Raw genomic sequence first — 22,842 nt, forward strand, 5'->3', positions numbered from 1 at the left:
TTTCCCAATCTATATTCAGGTAATTAATTTCTCATTCTAAATGACCCAATAATTTTTGCATTTCTTGGTCATTGCTTTGAAAACTTGTTCCCTTTACATCTTCTCCTATTATTTCCTGACCTATAGATTATACCGAGCAATATAATTGCACCTTTTATACTATGTTATGATAGAACATTCTGAAAAAGTCATTGGTTCTGAAACATTAACTCTGCTTTCTCTCCACAGATACTACTGGACCTGCTGAGTTTCTCCAAATATTTATGTTTTCATTTCAGGTTTCCAGCATCATTAGCGTTTGTTTTATTTGAAATTGCTTAATTGGATGCAAAGTGTTTTTGAGTCATTGAGTCATAAAGTCATACAGCATAGAAACAGATCCTTCGGTCCAACCAGTCCACTGCTAACTATGTTCCCAAGCTACCTTGTCCTGCTAGGTCTATATCCCTCCAAACCTTTCCTATTCACGAACTTATCCAAATGTCTTTAAAAATGTTGTAACTGTACATGCATCAACCACTTCCTCTGGCAGTTCATCCCACACACGAACCATTTTCTCTGTTGCATTCCCACTCATGTCCTTCATAAGATTTTCTCCTCTCACCTTGAAAATATACAACCTAGCTTTGAATTCGTAAAGCCCAGGAAAAAAAACCCTTGCTATTCACCTTAACCATGATTTTACAAAGCTCTATAAGGTCACCACTCAACCTCCTGCACTCCAGTGAACAAGCCCCAGCCTACTTTTTTTAACTCAAGCCCTTCATTCCAGGCAACATCCTGGTAAAACCTCTCTGAATCCCCTCCAATGTAATAATATCCTGCCTATAGCAGGGTGACCAGAACTGCACACAGTACTCCAGAAGAGGCCTCACCAACATCCTGTACAACTACAACATGACATCCCAACTCTAAACTAAAGGTCTGAGCAATACAAGCAAGCATGCTGAATGCCTTCTGAACCACCCTGGCTACCTATGATTAAAATAATATTAATGAAGATTTGAAAATGTAGTCAACAAATATTTTATAGTAATTGTCAGCCCTAAAATAGAGACTCTCATTGACATGGCCCGTGGCTTATGCTTGAGACAAATACTGTATTGGAGAGTTGCTTAAAGGGGGCTGTTCTGAGGAAAGCTAATTTTGTGCCTGTTAGGTGCAGTGGTAGTGTCCCTGCCTCTGGCTTAGCAGATCAGGGTTCATAACTCACCTTTTCTGGATGTGTGTCAGAGCATATCTGAACGAGTTGATTAAAATAAGTAGGTGAGTTTCTGATACCTATGGCACCACTCTCTGTGTCTTCAGGAGAGGCTGGTAGAGGGAGACGATTGTTCTTGAAAAGTATATGCTGACTTGAAATTTTCAGTCTACTTTTACACTTTGTGTTTGTATCTTATACTCCTGCAGTCTTTACACTCAGCAAGCATTGTCACAAGATACCACATCCCATATGTAATGCGAGATTAATTACAGACATGGGCATTTACTTTGGATAATCCACAAAAATGGATGAAGGGTCCGCAATGGGGCAATGTGTCAAACACTCAATAAAAACAGCTTATCGTGACAACAAATAAAAGTTATGGTCTATCCAGCCAGGTCCGCCCCATGAAACCGGCAGGCTTCATGTGCTATTTGATCATCAGGGCACTCAGCAGTGTGAACATGACTTAAATCTAGTCTGCAGTTCCTAAAGTAAAAGTACATTGTGATCGCTGTTATGTTGCTACTGATGTCAATACCGTACTGTGGAAGAATCAACAAATATTGACCATAGGGAAAAAGTATGCCCCAAGGTCTTAAGTGTATTTTTGGATGTCTTGGTACAAAAGATGGGAAGAGCAATGTTCTCTACATTCAGGACTCCAAACATTTGGGAACATAGGAACAGGAGTAGTCCATTCAGCTCCTCAAGCCTGTTTCAACATTCAATGAGATTATGGCTGATCTATGATCTAACTCCATCTGCCTGCCTTTAGCCCATATCCTTTAATACTTTTGCATAGCAAAATCTTATCAATCTCAGAATTAAAATTAACAATGGATCTGCCAACTGTTAAAGAGAGTTCTAAAGCCGTACCACCTTCTGTGTGTAGAAGTGTTTCCTAACATCTCTCCTGAAAGGTCTGGTTCTCATTCTTAGGTTATGGCACCTGGTTCTAGAAGTCCAACCAATGAACATAATTTATTTTTATTGATCCTATATTTTCTTGTCAATATTTTGAAGACTTTGATCAGATCATCCCTTAATCTTTGAAATTCTAGAGAAAGCAGGCATAAATTGTATCCTCATAAGCAGTGGCAAATGATAGTTTAAATGTTAATGCTCGGAATGAACACAGTGTGGGAAGAAATTACATGAAAATACAAGAAAAAAGCACAAAGACTGTGGATGCTGGAAATCAGAAACAAACAAATTGCTGGAAAAACTCAGCACATCTGGCAGCATCGGCGGAGAGATAGCAGGGTTAAAATTTCGGGTCCAGTGAACTGATTATAGGTAGAAAGGTTTGGTGCATATGCTGAAGATGGGGAGGGGTTGCATGGGTGCGGTTTATGGTGGGGAAGAGTAAACAATGGTTGGAGATGGAGTCCAGAGAGAGAGAGAGAACAACAATTGGGCAGAATGGGTAAAGGACATGGGAGAAGGTGCTTAGCCCCTAATATTATTAAACTCTTTATTGAGCCCTGAAGGCTCTCTGGTCGCCAAGTGGGAAATGAAATGTGGAAATTAAATGAATTAATAAAATTTTCAACATGGGTAATCTAAAATTTCCACCCGTGACAATTGCACTGCACTTATTGCTCAAGTCACAAGAGTCTCATCACATATTTACTCTTCGTACAAACCTTGAATACTTACCAATAATATTTGTTATTCAGGTCTGCTGTAGCAGCCTGGAAGGTCCTTGTGCACACCATACAACATCAAGCATAGATTACAAGATCTCAGTCTGACTTTCACCAGCAGCACTCAGATATTGGTCAATGCTGCCTATGGTGCAGTGGAAGTTGAGATGTGGGCCATCAAATGCTGCATTGTGCTCAGTTCCAAAGGCTTTTTGATGGAAAAGGCAACCTGTTCCATGTTGGAAAGGATGGATTCCAAATACTTTCACTTCAGGTCAATAGTCAATTTCAACCAAGGCACTTACGAAACCCAATGCTTACAGTTCACGACACACTCCAGCATGGAGCAGTCTGTAATCCTGGCAAACCCTTGTTCTCACTTTTCTATTTAGTTCTGACAAGAGGCATTGAGATGAATTTATCTGTCTGTGTACAGATAGTATTGTGATTTTCATTCTTCAAACCGTGAAGTATTGCTTATTTTCTTCACTAGCAACCTTTGAGAAGTCTGACATATAAAGATTCAGAACCATGGCTCCAGGCATGGCCTCCTAACCCTGAACTTAGGTTGACGTCATGAACGCAAGAGATGGTAAATTGCAATAGTAACATTTCTCATGAAGTGGAGAGATCTTGACCGTTGCTACACCGCCATTCAAAATGCTCCAATCCCCTGTCTGCACTTTGGAAAGTCAGATCACAACACTGTCTTCCTCCTCTCAATTTACAAGCAGATGTTGAAATGTGAGGACCCAGCATAGAAAGTAGTGTGACGCTGGTCTGAGGCAGCAGAAGAGTGGGTGGGCTGGGCTATATTTACGAATTCAGGGACCACCTAGACGAGTACACTACTAAAGACTTCATTAGCAAGTGAGTTTTGAGAAACCCACCAACACACTAAATCAGCAGCTAATGAACTTGAAAGACCCTATACAGACAACAAGCAAAACTAATGTCATTTACAAAATATTGTGCAATGGTGGTAACAAACACTACATTGGACAAACAGGCAGAAAACTAGCCACCAGGATACATGAACACCAACTAGCCACAAAAAGACATGACCCTCTCTCACTACTATCCTTACATACAGATGCCTGTAGCAAGACCTACACTGAATGCAAAATGAAGTAGAACAGAATTTGCGACTAAAACAAATCCCTCCCTGATGTGCTCAATGCCTTTTACACTCGGTTCGAGCAAAATGCCAGTGAAACAGTATCACCTGCCCCAAAATTAATTTTAGAATTTAAAAGGTACCCATTTTTGATCTCATGGTGGCTGAAAATGTGTTGCTGGAAAAGCGCAGCAGGTCAGGCAGCATCCAAGGAACAGGAGAATCAACGTCTCGGGCATAAGCCCTTCTTCAGGCTTATGCCCGAAACGTCGATTCTCCTGTTCCTTGGATGCTGCCTGACCTGCTGCGCTTTTCCAGCAACACATTTTTCAGCTCTGATCTCCAGCATCTGCAGTCCTCACTTTCTCCTTGATCTCATGGTGACCAAGTTCAACTTGAGCATGACCTCAATGCATCAACTCCTGGGTGTTCCTGCAAGCTATCCAGGGAGGAGCCATTCACTACCTGAGAACATACCAATATATTTAGCAGTTGATGAGATACCCCAGAGGCGTAGTTATGTCTGTAATGCAAGAAGCATGGCAGTCAGTTTTTGCATGCAAGATCCCACAAGCAGAAGTAAACCAAAAATCAAATCATCTTTTTAGTGATGTTTCGTTCAGGGATGAATGTTTTCTAGGATGTCAGACAGCACTCTCAGGCTTACCATTGTCACAGGACAATCATGCCTAGCTGAGAAAGGAGAAGGTACTCATGTTTAATGCGTTATCCAGAATATGGCATTTTGGAAGGTGCAGCACTCCCTCGGTACTGAACTGAAGAGTCAGCCAGTCTTATGAGTTTAAGTCTCTGGACTGAAATGTGACCACAGATGAGACAGCTAACCCACTCAGCAATAACTAATACCAATGAACAGCTAGAAGCTGAGATGTTAAAAGCCTGCTTGAAATAGTGTAAATGCTACCAATAGCCTTCATTCTTTGAATATCTTTCCAGATCGAAGATATAAACTAGGGCTGTGACGTGTAAAATGCATTTTCTTGGATATTTGTGATTTGAGCATCACTGGGAATCGCGTCATTTGCTGCCTACCTAATATTTGTACAGACGTGGTGATGGTAAGTTGCTATCTTAAATTGCTTCAATGCATCAGGTGTAAACACATTGATAGTAGTGTCAGGTAGGAAGGCGGAAGTGGGTACTGCAGATGCTGAAGATTAGAGTCAAGGTCAGAGTGGTGCTGCAAAAGCACAGCAGATCAGGCAGCAGAAAAATTGACGTTTCGGGCAAAAGCTCTTCATCAGGGCTTTTGCCCAAAGTGTTGGTTTTTCTGCTCCACGGATGCTGCCTGACCTGCTGTGCTTTTCCAGTGCCACTCTAATCTTGCCAGGTAGGAAGGGCAAGGATTTTGACTCAGCAATGTGAAAAGATTGTGATATAATTCCAAGTCAGGAAGGTTTGTAGCTTAAGGAAAGCTTTATTTTGAAAGTCAATGATGAAGAAATTGAAGATAGTTAAGCATAGGTCTCTAACCTTAGGAGCTGGGGCTCTTGTAGTTCAGCAGTGATGTCCCTACTTCTGAGCCAGGAGATCCAGGCTCAAATCCTACCTGCTCCAGAGGTATCTCCAAACAGGTTCATCAGAAAATCTCGACCTTAAGGAACTCCATGCAGTGATGGCTTTGAATTGAGGTAATTGGACCAAAATAACAACAATCAACTTTCTATCTGTCACTATTGAGTGGAGAGCATAACTCCCATTCATTTGAACTTTCTTGTAGGCTTGTTAATGTCATACCCAGCTAATTGCTGCCTTGATGTCAGATATTTTTCTCCTTACCTCAGCTCTGGAGTTCAGTTCCTTTATCCATCTTGGATCAAGTAAGATCTGGTGCTGACACTCCTTGACAAAACTTAAATAGAACATTGTTCAACAGAATTTTGCTATTTACCATTTGATAGACATGTCAGCCACAACATCTATCACCCTGCTGATGATTGAGTGTAGACAGATAGCGTGATATTTGGCTGGACTGAATTTGCTCTCCTCTTTGTGTGTATTATGTAACTGGGCAAATTTCCACAATGTCAAACTGATCCCTGTGCTGTAGCTGTACTGGAACAGTTTGGCAACAGACAGTGCTGGTTCAAGAGCACAGTCTTCTGTACTATTACCAGGCTGTTGTCAGCATCATGATGAGTGAATTGAATTGGTTGAAGACAGATATTTGTGATGGCGCATGGCTCAAGAGGAGAGCAACATGGATCATCTATTCAGTGCTTCTGGCTGAATATATTTGGCTATGCTTCAGCCTTGCCTTTTGCAATTACCCACTGGATTCCCCCATCATCGAGGGTGGGGCTATTTGTGGAGCCTTCTTCTCCATTTTGTTGATTGATTGTTACTTCCATTTATGATTGGATGTGGCAAGTCCATAGAGCTTAAATTTGACCAGTTGACTATGGGGTTGCTGTGCTTGATCTCTTCATCTAAATCTCTAAAGACTCTAAAAGGAATTCTAAGAGTTGAGATTCAGGTGAATTTTCATTGCTTCCTCTGAATAAAAAATAGTTAAGAGGTATTGGTTGCACTGAGGCACAGCTATATTTAAATACAGTGGCAGATCTCTGACTGCCTGGTGGTTAAAATTTCACATGGTCGCTGTTTAATTCTTCAGCCAACATGTGCTGATTTTCTTTGGTTGTGCAGTGGAGGAAGAAGTCACAAACGGCTTGTACAAAGTTAAAAATCACGCAACACCAGGTTATAGTCCAACAGGTTTAATTGGAAGCACGCTAACTTTCGGAGCGACGCCCCTTCATCAGGTGGTTGTGGAGGCACAGAATTTATAGCAATTGTGTCCTCCACAACCACCTGATGAAGGAGCAGCGCTCTGAAAGCTAGTGTGCAGTGTGATTTTGAGCTTTGTACACCCCAGTCCAACACTGACATCTTCAAATCATAAATGGGTTGGAGATTTTAATTAAGTTTGATGCTGTGTAGCAAATGACTTACTTCTCATCTCCTTTCTCAATTGCTCATGCTCCTCCCTTCTCCATTGGTTCTCTACCTGTTCACATTAGTAACATATAAGAGAATAGATTCTCAAGTCTGTTCTAATATTCATTTAGATCAGGGAATGATCTTTACCTGACTCCAATTACTCCGTATCCTTGAAAATTCTTTAGTAGCATAATAAAATCTAATAATCTCATTTCATCTCGTGTACAAAGAGTTCTGATGCTACTTGTGAAAAATTGTGACTCCTGACTGTGTTTAAAGCAGTTTATCTCCCATTTTAGGATTTATATCTTTTTTTCTGGATTTCCTCAGCAGAAAAGTTAATTCTTCTGAATGTAACATGACAAATTTATTTGATATTTTAGAGTCCTTGATTAAGGTTCCCCTCAACATTTTGATACATGTGATTCTAAACTCTAACAGCACACCGAATCTTTATTCCACTCTTATCGAACCTTTATGGGCTTTAATTGAAAAGCTGAACTCAGAGGAACAGATTATTCATGATGGACATTCATGTTAGATGCTCCAAATTATTAATTGAGCTTAACTCCCAATCTTCAGTCAGCTAAATAGTAGAGTTCTGTTGGTGGAGCTCTCATTGCTAGTTCACATGACCATATAATCCAGGTGTCCTTGTCTCCCAGAATCAAAGGAGATCTTCCCCTCCTCATTGACCCTTGAACTCGGGGGCACAGGCCAAGAAGCCGGATCAGGTCTTCTGCATTTGTTTGCTTGGTACACTGCCACTTCCCAGTTCTCCAGCCACTTTGGCCTGTGGGCAGGAACCAACATCTGGTCTTGCACCAAAGCCAGAGGTCAGGATGCTGATGTCTTTTTCACTTCACCTGCTGAATCTCTGAAAGTCAAGAAAATATGTAACCTGTTATTCAACCTAGTTTCTTTATTCCTTCATGTGTGATGTGGATATTGGTGACAAGGCCAGCATTTATTGCCCATTCCTAATTGCCCTGATGGTGGTGAGTTGCCTCCTTAAACTCTTGCAATTATGCCTTGTCAGTACCACAACCACAGTACTTTTAGGAAGGGATTTTTTTTGGTTTTAAGCTAGTGACTGTAAAGAAATGAAATAAAGCTCCAAATGAGTATGCTTTGTACCTTTGAGGGAAACTTGCAGATATCAGTGTTCCCAAGTATCTACAGCCTTTGTCTTTTTAGGTGGTAGAGGTCATGGATTCAGAAAGTGCTGTCAATGGAGCCTTGTTGAGCAGTTGCAATGCATCTTATAGATAGTACACACTGCTGACACTGTGCATCCGTGGTTGAGGAAGTGAATGTTGAAGATATAAGGTAGGGCTCAAGCAAGCAGGTCTCTTTGTCTTGGATGATGTTAAATTTCTTCAATGTTGTTTGAGTTGTACTCATCCAGGAAAGAGGGGGGCATTCCGTCACACTCCTTATTTGTGTTTTGTAGAGCAGTCAAGGAAGGAATTACTCACTGCAAAATTCCCAGTCTTGTACCTACTCTTAAAAACCATTGTATTTATATGGCTGTTCAATTCAGTTATTGGTCATTGGTAATTCTCAGGCTGCTTGATACTGAGGGATTCAGTGATGGAAATGCCATTGAATGGCAAAGAGCAAAGGTCACATTTTCTTTTACTGGAGATAGTCATTGCCTGGTAATTTTGTGGTGTGAAATACACTTGCTATTTATCAGCTTAAGCCTGTCTATTGTCCAGATCCTGTTACAGATGGACATGGGTTGCTTCAATATCTCAGGGCTTGCTGAACATTGTGCAGCCATCAATGAACAGCCCCCTCTCTTACTTTATGACGGTCATTGATAAAGCAGCAGAATTTGCTTGGGCCAAGGAAACTATCCTGAGGAATTCCTGTACTGATGTCCTGGAGATGAGATGATTAATCTCCAACAACCACAACCATTCTTCTTTGTGTCAGGTATGACTCCAACCAGCAGATAGCTTTCCTCTGACGCTCATTGACTGTAACTTTCAGAGAGTTACTTGATGCCCCACTTGGTCGAATGCAGCCTGGATGTCAAGGGTAGTCACTCTAACTTCGTCTCTGAAATTCAATTCTTTTGACCATGTTTGGACCAAGGCTCAGGAACTGAGTAGCTGTAACAGAACTCAAACTAATCCTCAATAAGTTCTTATCCTTTCCAAGTGCTGTGTGACAGCATTGTTAAGGAACACTTTTATCACTTTGAACTTGATTTCTTGTTGCCACATGTACCGAGATACAGTGGAAAGTGTTGTTTTGGTGCTATCCCAGGCAGATTGTACCACACAAAATGCATCAGGATAACAAAACATAATGCAGAATAGTCTTACAGCCACAGGGAAGGTGCACAGAGAGAGAGAGAGATCAATATTAACATTTGAGAGATGTGTTCAAAAGTCTGATAACACCAGGGAACAAACTGATCTTGAAGCTGTTTGAATGTGTATTCAAACCTTCATATCTTCTGCCTGATGGAAAAGGGTGGAAGAGAGTATAACCGGACTGGGAGGGCTCTTTATTTGAGGTCACTGTGTTTTTCATTGGTATATTGTACCTGCAACATTATAATCTACACATATTATTCAGAGAATGAAATAAATAGCACCATTTAAAGATATAAAAGAGACATAAGGGGCAACTTTTTCACGCAGAGGGTGGTACATATATGGAATGAGCTGCCAGAGGATATGGTGGAGGCTGGTACAATTGCAACATTTAAGAGGCATTTGGATGAGTATATGAGTAGGAAGGGTTTGGAGGGTTATGGGCTGGGTGCTGGCAGGTGGGACTAGATTGGGTTGGGATATCCGGTCGGCATGGATGGGTTGGACCGAAGGGTCTGTTTCCTTCTGTACATCTCTATGACTCTATGACTCTATATGCTCTGCATAACTTTGTTGTTAACCTGTTCTTTGATCAGGTAGATGTTGTGAGAACTCTAAGAGTGTTCAAATCCAAAAGCACTATCAGGCACTCACTCATGTGCAATTCAGAAGAACTTGTTCACCCAAGGGAAGTTAAGAATTTGGAAGTGCTCTACCAAAGATTGCTAGGGGTGAATAATATAGATGCATTAAAGAGCAAGTTAGATAAGCACATGAGGGAGAAAGGGATAGACGAATATGCTCTAAGGGGGAGGAAGAGGATTATGTGAGCACATGCACATGTAGCAGAAAGAACAATTGAGTCAAAAGGCTGTATTTGTGCTAGAGACTCTTAAGTTGTTCCATAGAGTATGAGCAAGATTTTGTATATATCTCAGTAACGTTATTACCACACTCTTAATTCCCAATCACAAATCTCATTTCTTTGTCTTTGAGCTACCCATTCGATCCAGTTTTAAAGATAGTGAGTTTGCATGATGACAAGTTGACAGCATCTACGACAAAATGAAGAAGTATTGTCTTATATAATGTGACACCTTTAGCAATGGAAGTACCCATTACAACACCACTCACTGGAGTAACAGGTATTACAAGGACTTTAATGAATTTCAATAGAATTGTCTGATCTACATGAGACATTTATTGTAGCCGATGTACAATTAGTAATGGTTAGAAGCTTAGACTGATCTTGCAATTGGGATTGAAACTTTGTGTGAATGAGTTTTTCCAGCTACATTCTCTAATGTTTTCTTTCAGTGATATTTTACTTTAGGAGGTCTTGTTGCACAGTGGACATCATCCCTGCATCTTAGTCAGATACCCTCGTGAAAAGTTCCATTCCAGTTCTTGATGGTCAAGTAATGTGTGTTCCTAACATGGTCAGACTGGTTCAGGATCAACTCAGGAAATCCTTCCAAGATATGCCAATGGTGGATAATAGGACTGGGAGAGTTTCCTGGTCAGGCACATGAAATAAACTGGACCCCCTGCAATCAATATACATAGCTCCAGTTGACACATGTTTGTAAAACATTGTTACCAAAGCAATTCAGCCTCCTTGGTGGTTAGGTTTGCTCATTTGCCTGGATATCTGGAGTAATTTCAGGCTTATTTTCCCTACCCATGGTTGAGATAACACATAACATGAGAGGAAAAAATATTTTACTTTGTGCTTTGAATATTTTGATTTCAATTTTTTGATTTTGCATATACAGAAAATTCCCACCATACATGAGCTGCCCTTTACAATTTTATCTGTACATTATATACCTTTATGTCCACAGCAATTTCAACGTTCACTCAAAAATGGCTTTTCAGGAGTAAATGTGTGCACGGTGTCTACATTGCATATTGTGCATGTAGAGTGAGCCATTTCTCGCTGTTTACAAAAATCACTAATTCCTTTCCTTTGATTATTCTTCTGTCTTTCTTTCTACTGTTCCACTCTGAATCATTGCTTCTAAAAGAAACATAAGGAAGGCTGAGGCAGCTGACCCTTGTACAAGCCCACCACAGAGATAAAGACATCCCATTACAGCTACACAAGTCTGTCACTAGGAAGGCCCTGGCAAAGAGCTGACATCAGCACATTTCTGAACTTTGGGCAATCTTGACCACAGGATCCACTGCCATTGACTGGGGAAGTGACAGCAATAGCACCCTGATGCTTTGAAATCACTCCAAATCATCACTACGGGATATCTGCCAACTCATTCAGTCATAGACAGCACTGAAACTGACTTTTCGATCCAACTCATCCATACCATACAGATATCCTCAATTAATCTTGTCCTATTTGCCAGCATTTGGCCCATATCCCTCTAAACTCTTCCTATTCATATACTCATCAAGATCCTTTAAAAGTTGTAATTGCACTTGCCTCCTCCACCTTCTCTGGCAGCTCAATCCATACACATACCACCCTCTCCATGAAAAGGTTGTCCCCTCAGTCCCTGTTAAATCTTGCCCCTCGCACTTTAAATCTTTGCTGTCTAGTTTCAATCTGCTGCATACCCCTAGCTCATTCATGGCTTTCCTCATGGACAAAATACAGTTGCACGAGGGATGGCTGCATTTTTCTCACCTAGCATCATGCCTCTAATGTCTTGTTTATTGATGACTGTCCAAACCTAACACTTGAACAGGTGGCCTTCATGATCTACAAAACATTCCATTATGTCAATGTGGTGATCAGTAGCAACCAGCACTTCACCTTCATTGCCTTCTTAGCAGATAGGGTTTTGACTGCTTCATTTTAAGATTTGATTAGATTCCCTACAGTGTAGAAACAGGCCCTTCGGCCCAACCAGTCCACACTGACCTTCCAAAGAGTAACCCACCCAGACCCATTTCCCACTGACTAATGCACCTAACAATATGGGAAATTTAGCATGGCCAATTCACCTGACCTGCACATCTTTGAATGATTCAAGGTTGGTTGAGTTTGAATTATATGAAGGATGCAGTTTGAAAGCATGCCTATTGGGACATAAATGATATCTTCTTCAGTCTTGTCCTTTGACCCCATTTAGAAAGTCTCAAATGTGAGGTGGTTTATGAAAGACCTATAGAGAAAAATCAGTGAGTGTGTCTAATCATACTACCTCTTCAAATAAATGTTTCTGGAACATTAGGTCAAATAGCTTCCTTAGTTATCTTCAGTGTAATTGCTCAGTTAGTATTTCACTTACAGGTTTGCCGTATTAACAGTTGTACTTTTATTATTTGCTCATGGGATGTGGTTGACGCTGACTGGACCAGCATTTGTTACTTGTTTCTAGTTGCCTTTAAGAAGATGGTCCTGAATTGTCTTCTTGAACCACAGCGGTCCAGTTGGTATGGGATCCACAATGCTAGCAAGAAGGGAGTTCCAGAAATTTAACCCAGCGAAGGAAGAGAAATGTATTTCCAAGCCAGAGTGATAAGTGACTTGGAAGGAAACTTGCAGGTTGTAGTGTTCCCATGTGGTGCCAATCAAGTGGGATGCTTTGTAGTGGGTGGTGTCAAGTATCTTGAGCATTGTTGGAGCTGCACTATCCAGACAAGTGATGTTGTTAGCTATTGGCCATGGCCCTGTGTGATATTATACATTACTTTAATCATTTGGTTGTGGATTGAATTCTGCTCTGGAGACTTGATCATAAAATCAAAGCTGAGAGAGATGCACGCTGGAGGATGTCGTATTAGGAGAATATTATACCGAGGCCCTCAACGAATGGGATTATGGGAGATATGCATCAATGTAGAGTTGAAGTTAAAATCAGATCAGTCACAATCTTACTGAGTGGTGGAGCAAGCTGGATGGACCGAGTGGTCTCCTCCTAGTTGAATGTTTGTACATTTTTCAGTCATTAGTACATTGCTGTTAGTGGGAGCTTGCTGTGCATAAATTGGATGAAGCATCTGCTGCATTACACCAATGACTATACTACAAAATTATTTAATTGGCTATTAAGAGCTTTGTAGAACTTTGGGCTGTGCCAAGGTCATGAAAGGCACTACATAAATGAAACTCTTCTATTGTTTGCACAATCAAACCAATAGATGGCTGTGTAATTATCTGCTGATTGTCTTCAAATCTCACCCAATGCCTTCATGGACATATGAAGTATTCTGGGTGTTAGCTTGCTTGATGAGCTGAACATTTGTTTTCAGATGTTTCATCACCATACTAGGTAACATCATCAGTGAGCCTCAGGTGAAGCATTGGTGTTATGTCCCCCTTTCTATTTATGTGTTTAGGTTTCCTTGGGTTGGTGATGTCATTTCCTGTATTGGTGATATCACTTCCTGTTCTTTTTCTCAGAGGGTGGCAGATGGGGTCCAAATCAATGTGTTTGTTGATAGAATTCTGGTTGGAATGCCAAGCTTTCATGGAAAGTATTATTTATACGTCATGAACCACGCTGAAAGGGTATAGAGATTTTGGAAACAGAAGATCAAATACTTGGTATCATAGGGACAGTGGTATCATTCCTGCCTCTGAAACAGAAGCTCTGGGCTCAAGACAGACTGCCTATGGGCTGATGACTAAGGAAAGTGTGTTGATGAGATGGCCATGCAGGTTGTAAATCAATTCACAAATCCTTCCAGAGTTTTCTGGTCAAACAGAACTATGTGATAACTGCAGCAGAACAACTTTCTCACATCAGAAGACTTCACGTGTAGGTTTTGGTCATTGGTTAGACTCTGTGGCACGTTTTTCTCTCTTTCTGAGGGACTGCCAGAAGAAGATTTGCTAATATGTACAAAATATATACAAAGCACAGTACTTGTGCACGAGTGAGAGAGGGTTAGAGTTCCCAGGCTTTATTTGATTCAATCCTTCCAATTTGTCATCTTGATGCTATCTGGGTTGAGGCCTGGATATCAAGCTAATGTGAAGATAGAGAGAAGAATGGGAAATTAAGATGAAAGTTGCTGGAGTGTCTCTTTTTTTTAATCAGTCCTGGGACATAGACATTGTTTGCTGGACCAGTATTTATTGCTTGTGCCTACCTGCTCTTGAGAAGATGGTTGGTAGGCTACATTCTTGAACCACTACAGTCCATATGTTGTAAGTACACCAATGAGGGAGGGAATTCCAGGAACAGTGAATGTGATTGGCTTGGAGGCGATCTTGCAGGTGGTGGTGTTCCTATGTAACTGCTGTCTTGTGGTTGTGGGTTTGGAAGATGCTGTCTATGAATATTTGGTGTATCTCTGCAGTGCATCTTGTAAATAGTACTACTGAGCCTCTGTGATGGAGGGAGTAAATGTTTGTGGATGTGGTGCCGATCAAGCAGGCTGCTTTGTCCCAGATGATGTCAAGCTTCTTAAGTGTTGTTGACATTGCACACAAGAAGCTTAACATGAACGGATGTTCAGAAACAACTCTGCATTGTAATTGGGAAAGGTTGCGTAAATTGCATTAAATTTAGTTTAAGAAAATACTAAAAGCCAGTTGATTGAATCAGAGAATATAATTTCAATAACTTCAGTAAATAGATTTTGAAATAAATTCAGGGTATTTTGATAACAAAATGAGACTTGTGCTAATTTCTGAAGGGTGGCAGGACTAAGAGGGATGTGATGAGTTTTGAAGCCTGAACACTGGATGTGCTTCAGTTTATCCTATAGACCCATTATAAAGAAGAAGGTCTTGCCTCTCTCAATGACACATTCCCTTGGCTACAATTTGTTCAAAACACTTGTTCAGCTACATTCAAACATAGAAGAAATTGGACTTATTACACTCACACACGGATATTAAAGGCTGCAAGTGGGCTTAGTCAAACCTGGCCTCAGTCATTATCCAAAGGAGGCTAAATTCTTAACAACTTCGATATTTAAGGTTCAGTGTAATTGTGCAGAGTTCTAAATCAGTTGTTAATCTGTAACCAGAGTTTATTGAATTTGCATTCTTGCTCTATTTATTTTACCTTGTAGAATTGTTTTACCCTTGCTTCATCCATTGTCCACTTGTTCTTTGCACTCTTGAATTTGGTGGTGAATGGAAATGATTATTTATTCAAAACCATTTTTAAAGTCTAACAGTGAAGCTACACACTTCAATACGTTGGCGAATCTATTGTGAATATTTGTAATAAATTGGAAGTTCACTCCTCCATATAAAAAGAAGCTTGTGTTCATGGATCATGTTACCTATTTAAAATTAACAAGCACAGCAAATCACTTATCTCCATTTCATCAATAAGTAACAATGAGTAAATTGGAGATAGATGTAACTTGATTCCAGGCTTCTAAAATTCCTCTTAAAATTCAAATAAGTTATCCAAATCTAGTTTTTATTAGTGACTATAAATGAAATTATGGATTTCCATCAGTGCGGACCTGATCCTGTTTACAAATCTCTTTGTCACTGCCAGTTCATACACAACTGAGAATGCTCTGTCCATGTACTCACAACATAAAAGCTCCTTGCTATCTCCATATCTGCAGATATATTCCAACTCCCTCTTTGTTCTCATATCTTTATACGTTAGCCATCACATTACGCTTGTATTTGTCAAGAAATGATGCCATTGAGTGTAGGAAGGCATTGCCACCATCTTGCTAATTGATGCCTGGATACTAGGGGAAGGCTCTAAGCCAACGCAATGGAAATGTGTCAGTCATTTTGACACTTCCGATGCCCATTTCCAGTGTTACATACCCAGTTTTATTCATTATAGAATAGATGTTTGGGCTTTGATACAATAACATACCAACCACCCAATCTTACCTTTCAAAAAGGTCAGGATACTGTTACTCTTGCTATCCAAATTTGAGGCTTACCTTTAGAATGTAAGATTGTGGAATTCACCGTCCAGTGACTACACCTATTATATGGCAACCAAAAGAACTGTGGGTGCTGTAAAGCTTCCTCAGCTCGGAGGAAAGGACATTTGACCTGAAACGTTAATTCTGATTTCTTTGCACAGATGCTGCGAGACCTGCTGAGCTTTGCCAGCAACTTCTGGTTTGTCCCGATTATATGGCACTTTTCTGAAGCAAACTCTTTTGCTCTTTGTCCATGCTATGTTGGATGACAATTGAGCATGTTCAGTAACTTCAGAAGCATTGGTGCTTTGAGCAAATGTGAGCCTTAAGCTTTGCAACTCAGCTAATCTGTAAGTTATTCCTTTCAGAAAATAAATTCCAAAATGTATTTTCACTTTAAGTATTTTCCCAAGTTTTCTAAGGAACTAATTGAGGAGCTCAGGAAGAATTCAGCATAGGTCCTGAAATGAATATATGGTTAAATTTGTAGCAGGTTAGCTCTTTGTTTGATGTATAAGTATGTCACATATATCTTGGAGATACAGCGAAAACTGTTTTGTCGTCACAATCCGCAGCTATTTTGAGCTACAAAAAGAATGAAAGGAAGTTACTTAAATAAGACTGCACCTTCTGTTCAAATTTGGTCTCAAGCATGACTTGAGGGCTTCTTCAAGGTCTCTGGAATGTGTTCCGGTTCTCAAGGAGCCCCTGGCTCTATTGCTGTTCAACACCGTCAAGAGTCCAGGCTCCCGGCCTACTGCTGGCAAGAATCCAGGCTCCGGGCACCATCACTGCCAGGAGTCCTGATCCACACCACCAATGTTACAGCTACTGCTGTGCTGACACCGCTCCTGCCTTGAAGATCAAAGAAAAGAAGACAAAAAGAACCCAAATATTAATTACTGTGCAGATGCCACCATCTATGTCTTGCTGAAACATGCAAATTTATTTCAGAACAATAATAACTCAGGTTAAAGAAACATTGCTGAAGGAAAACATCTCACAGCACGTTGTGTTAGTTAATTAGATTTCCTGCATCCTTCTGTTGTTGCATATCCCAAAGTCTGCCTTGGAGGACAGTCACCCGAAGATCCAAGGCTGAATGTCCCTGACTGCTGACGTGTTCCCCAACTGGGAGGGAACACCCTTGTCTGTTGATTGTTGTACAGTGTCCATTGTCGTAGTGTCTGCTTGTTCTCACCAAAGTACCATGCTTTGGGGCATCCTTGCCTGCAGCGTATGAGATAGACAATATTGGCCGAGACACATGAGTACCTGCCGTGTACGTGGTGGGAGGTGGCCCCACGTGTAATGGTGGTATCCATGTCAACACTGACACATCTTACATAGTTGTATGGTGTTGTGGTCCATGTTGTCCTGAAGGCTGGATATTGTGTGATTATTTTTCAGCAAATTATAGCTCATAATATAAAAGCTTCCTAAGTTGCACCTCAAGCACATCAAATAATCTACAGTGTTTGGGAGTCAGATATGTGATGATTTATGTGCTTCTTATGTTTATCTTATTTTATAATGTAATATAGTGAAATAATATAATTTATCATATTCATAATGTTATGATATGAAACCTTGCTCTTTACTCAAGCTTCACACCTGGCAGGAATTCAAAACTGAAAACATAGAGGTGTCTTCTGCATTATTTTCTGAACAACCACCCAACAAGTTAAGCTGTTCAAGAGGGTGAATTCAGACAATTGTTCCCTTTACTGGTATCACAAAGGGTTATAAGGCACACTACCAAAATTACATTGCCTTTTATACATCTGTTGAATGAAAGGGCAGCCAAACTTGAATTATAATTGCAGTTAATCCTAAAGCACCCTTACCACATTGTCCTTTTTTTACTTGTCCTCTGCCCAATTGAGTCATCCACTTGATGCTCCAAATGCAGCTTTTCAAAGGCAAGGGGGTTGCCGCAGTGAACTTCCTCTGTCAAGTTAATGATGCAGCTATAGACAATTATAGGGTACCAGAATGGCCAAAATTCACTCACAGACAAACCAATGTACTTAACATGGAAACTGATGTGGTGGACACTCAACCAAGCTACTTCAAAAGAGCCAAATAACTGGTTGTTTTCAAAAGGCAATGTATCAACAACCATTCCTGTCCAAAAAGAGGAAATCTTGTGTATTGGAAAAAGAAACATTTATTTCAGGCGTAATTGAGGGAATGGCAAAGGAGAAAAAAATTCTGCAAGAGGAATTTGCCCCTTAACTGCATTAATCCTGATTTTCTTTTTATTAATTCCTTCATAGGATGAGGGCATCACTGGCTAGACCAGCATTTGTTACCCATCTATAATTGTCCAGAGGGCATGAAGGGTCTGGGGTCACGTGGAGGACAAACCAGATAAGGACAACAAATTTCCTTCAGTGACCATCTACACAGCATCCCACCCAGACCCACCCCACTACCCTATTTCTGTAACCCTGCATTTTCCATGGTCAATCCACCTAACCTGCACATCTTTGGATTGTGGGAGGAAACTGGAACACACAGAGGAAATCCACACAAACAATGCACAAACAGACAGTCACAGGGTGGAATCAAACCGGAGTCCCTGGCGCTGTGAGGCAGCAGTATTAGCTGATCCACTGCGCCATCCCTATTGACAGTGGTTTCATAGTCATCATTAGAATATTAGTCCCAGGTTTTTAATTGAATCGAAATTCCACCATCTGTCATGGTGGGATTTGAACCTGGGTCCCCAGACCAATACCAGGCCTCCAGATTAATAGCCTAGTGACAAAAACCATGAGCCCATTGATTCACCTTGAAAAATGAAGAATTATAATGACTCCCACTTCTCTTTCAAAACTCTTGCGTAGGCTGTGGGCTGTTTCCAATACTGCCAGAAGTATACAATTTAAACACTAGTTACAAAACAGAAAAATACAATTATAGCTGATATAACAGCTCATTCCTAATAATGATTAAGGTCCATTATTATAATTAATGTTCAGATCTCTCTACAGCTTAGAGATATAAAATGTCAGGGTCACTTTTGACCTTTGGGTCACAAACATAGGTGAACTACCTATGTTTGTGACCCAAAGGTCACAAACCACAGGTCAAAAGGGCTCTGTGATTTTTAGACTCCCAAGCAATTTTGAGGTGTGGATTCATGCTACTGGGCACCAAATAGCCATGCTGTATGGTACACCAAGCTGACACCAGAGCTACCATCAACAATGTGAGTTTCTGGAATGGGGGCAGTGGAGTTCCCAGACCACTGGTGATCCTGAGGTGATAGCAATTGGCCAGAATAGGTCTGTGTGCAGTTCACTTCCAACATCCATGAAACCTTTCAAAGACTTCACTGCATAAAGTCTGATCAGCTCCAGCCTAAAATGGCTTTCAGCATTCTTTTCCATCATCAGACTGCCCTTTTCCAATCAGGTTTGCACTTTGGACTCCCAGAAGGCAGCCCCTTTTAAAATGGTGCCAGTTGGGCTGAAAAGTAGCAAGTAACATTCATTCCACATAAAAGGCAGGGTATGACCATCACCAACAAGAGGCAATCTGACCATCACTGCTTGACATTCAGTGGTGTTCCCCCACTATCAACATCCTGGGAGTTATCATTGAGCAAAAACTTAACTGGACTCACTACATAAACACAGTGGCTACAAGAACAGGTCAGAGGCTAGGAATACTGCGGTGAATAACTCATCTCCTGACTTCCAAATGCCTGTCCACCATTTACAAGATACAAGTCAGGAGTGTGATGGAATATTCCCCACTTGCCTGGATAGGTGCAGCTCCAACAGCACTCAAGAAGCTTGACACCATCCAGAACAAAGCAGGCCGCTTGATTGGCACCACATCCACAAACATCCACTCCCTCTACCACCAACGGTCAGTAGCAGCAATATCGAAAAGATGCACTGCAGACAGCACCTTTTGAGCCCACAACCACTTCCATCTGGAAGGATAAGTGCAACAGATATATGGGAACATCACCACCTTCAAGTTTCTCTCCTAGCCACTCACCATCGTGACTTGGAAATGTATCGTGGTTTCTTCTCTGTCATTGGGTCGAAATTCCAGAATTCCCTCCCTAATGGAATTGTGGGTAAACCCACAGCAAGTGGATTGCAGTGGTTCAAGAAGGCAGCTCAGCACTCCCTTCTCAAGGGCAACTCGGGATGGGCAATAAACGCTGGCCAGTCAGTGATGCCCACTAAAAAATGAATTTTTAAAACATTCCCATCACTGACATTACTAACCCTGTTTTGAGGCTACAGCCACCCTCATACTCGGTGAGGGGACTCAAAAATCAATATCACTGCATGGACATTATAGACCAAGAAAGTCTGTGATGAAAACATGTGTCTGTACTGCCATTTCAGATCACCATTGTGGCGATGGGTGTGAGAATTTGGTCATGGTACCCTTCAATTTCGAACATTTCAAAAAAGAATTTTGGTCAGCATTCCCATTCCTAACTTGCGTTTGTTGAGTAGCAAACATCAGACATGGGCAGTTTGCTTGTGAAGCCTTCCACAGTTGAGAAGCAAAGTCATACCTATGAATAAGGCACTGTTTCAACAGATTCACTCACATCAGGAGCGGCAAGGGAATGAGAACTCTAAATCAATCCGTAATGATACAGATAACTTGGGTTCATCAAACTATTAAAATACATTGAGCAATATTGGATAAATTAGGCCAGAAAACCTCATAAATGCAAATTGGTGTTTAATTAAAAGGCTTGAAGCTAATGCTTTTACACTGCTTCAAAACCAGCGGCAGAGGTTTCTGATTATATGTTCCCAAAATGTCATGACCACAAACATGCTAACATATGTTTGCATATGTTGGTGCATCTGCCATGAAGGGTGTGTTGTGTTTACATCAGAAAGCAGTGAATTATAAATGAAGTCATCCATTATCTGATTTATTGTTGTGTCAGAACCCTTTTGTAAACATTGCCTAATATATTATCAACATCGTTTGAAAATACCCCAATAAATCAGTAGTTGGATCAGAAAAATGAGTTTTTATTTGCATGTATAGGCTCCTACAGCTGTTCTATAGCTTACTGTGATGCAATGTCTGGTCTAAAACATCAGGAATCATTTGTTGTCTCATTTATTTAGCACTAGGTTGTGGAATGGTCTTCATTATTTCAAAAAGTACTACCTGAAAAAAACGAGTGTAATCCTCCATTTTGACTGCTCCCTCACTTCCCAGTGTAAAATGAACCTTGCTGAGGTTCTCTGCTGTGGCAAAAATGATAGGCAGACCAAGAAATGGGAGGTTCCGCCTCTAAACACAGTATTCCCACTTTTTTTGGGGGAGAGAGTTGTCGGAAATGGGGTCAGGTGGGCTTTGTGCATTCCTATTTCTTGGGGCAGAGACTATTCAAGTCATCAATTGCCGCTTCTAAAGTGGGTTTTTAGTAATCCTGGAGTGTAAGCTAATGATTGTTACAAGCAGCTCTGAACTCTGGCTCTTCATTCCATTGACAGCATTTGGAGGTGTGCAGTATCCCTTTGGATCCAGTCTCCCGAAAACCCTTGGAAGAATAAAGGATGCCCTTTGGTGGAGTTGGTGGATTGTGCGCCCTCCGAAAGAACTACCCTTTGCAATTATTAAAAGTAGGGGATAAATGTGTTTAAAAAGTCTCGAAACATAATATTGTCAGGCACATTGGAACTGCCAAAATCAGCTGTCTTCATTGTTCGAAGTATATGTCCCAGAAAATTGCCAAGAGGATCTATCCCAATCACCTGTGAAAGGGAGTTGTAAAACTGACAAGGCATTTTAATGTCCTGCCTTTAAAACTTTGAAAACAATTCCTGGCCTGTTTAAAGCAAAATTGCTTGCTACCTCACTTTGTCTACTGACGCGAGCCTGAGGGCTTCTCTTCCTGGGTTAGAGCTGCATGATGATTTCACTGTCCTATCCAACAATTTCCTTTTGGGAAGGTAATTCTGCCATCCTGACCTGGTCTGGCCTACACATGGTTTCCAATCCACAGGAAAGTCTTCACTGCTCTCTGGAATGGCTTGGCAATCCATTCAGTTCAAGAGCGATTGGAGATGGGTGATAGATGCTGGCCCAGCTAATGATGCCCACATCCCACAAATGAAGTAAAACAATAATTGATGGCAAATATCAGTGTTAGCTCATCCCTTACTGTTTTCCCTCCTCTCCAAGTCTCCATCCCTTTCTGCCCTCAATCTTCCTTTCTCCATCCCTTCCTTTTCTTCTCCTCTCCTCGCCTTTCCATTTTCCTCTCATTCAAATCCTCCTCCCTTTCCCCTCTCCTTCCTTCCTCTTCCCTCTTGTTCCACCTGAAAGAATGTTTCCACCCACAGGCATTATTCCAGGCATCAACTGTACACAGTAAAGAAGAATACTCATAGGGCAGGAAATCCTACCACACCTTGCAACAACCAGAGAGCTGCCTGCTTACAAAGAAAACTGATAACAGTAAAGTTAAAGTGGGATGGCACTGAAGAGGAAAGGGACAAGAGGGCAGATGTTCTGGAAGAAACAAATTGAGGACCAAAGAGACTCAAGGAGTGTAATCTTCTGCCTGCACTGATGGTGAGCTTTTCGGCAGGATAGAATCACAGAATCCTTACAATGTGGAAGCAGGCCAATTGACTGTCTGAAGACCATCCCACCCAGAATCCCCCCACCTTATCCCTATAACCTTGCATTTCCCATGACTAACCCACCTAGCCTGCATACCCCTTTGACACTATTGACAATTTAGCA

The sequence above is a fragment of the Chiloscyllium punctatum genome, chromosome 22, assembly GCF_047496795.1.
Source record: "Chiloscyllium punctatum isolate Juve2018m chromosome 22, sChiPun1.3, whole genome shotgun sequence".
Lineage (NCBI taxonomy): Eukaryota > Metazoa > Chordata > Chondrichthyes > Orectolobiformes > Hemiscylliidae > Chiloscyllium > Chiloscyllium punctatum.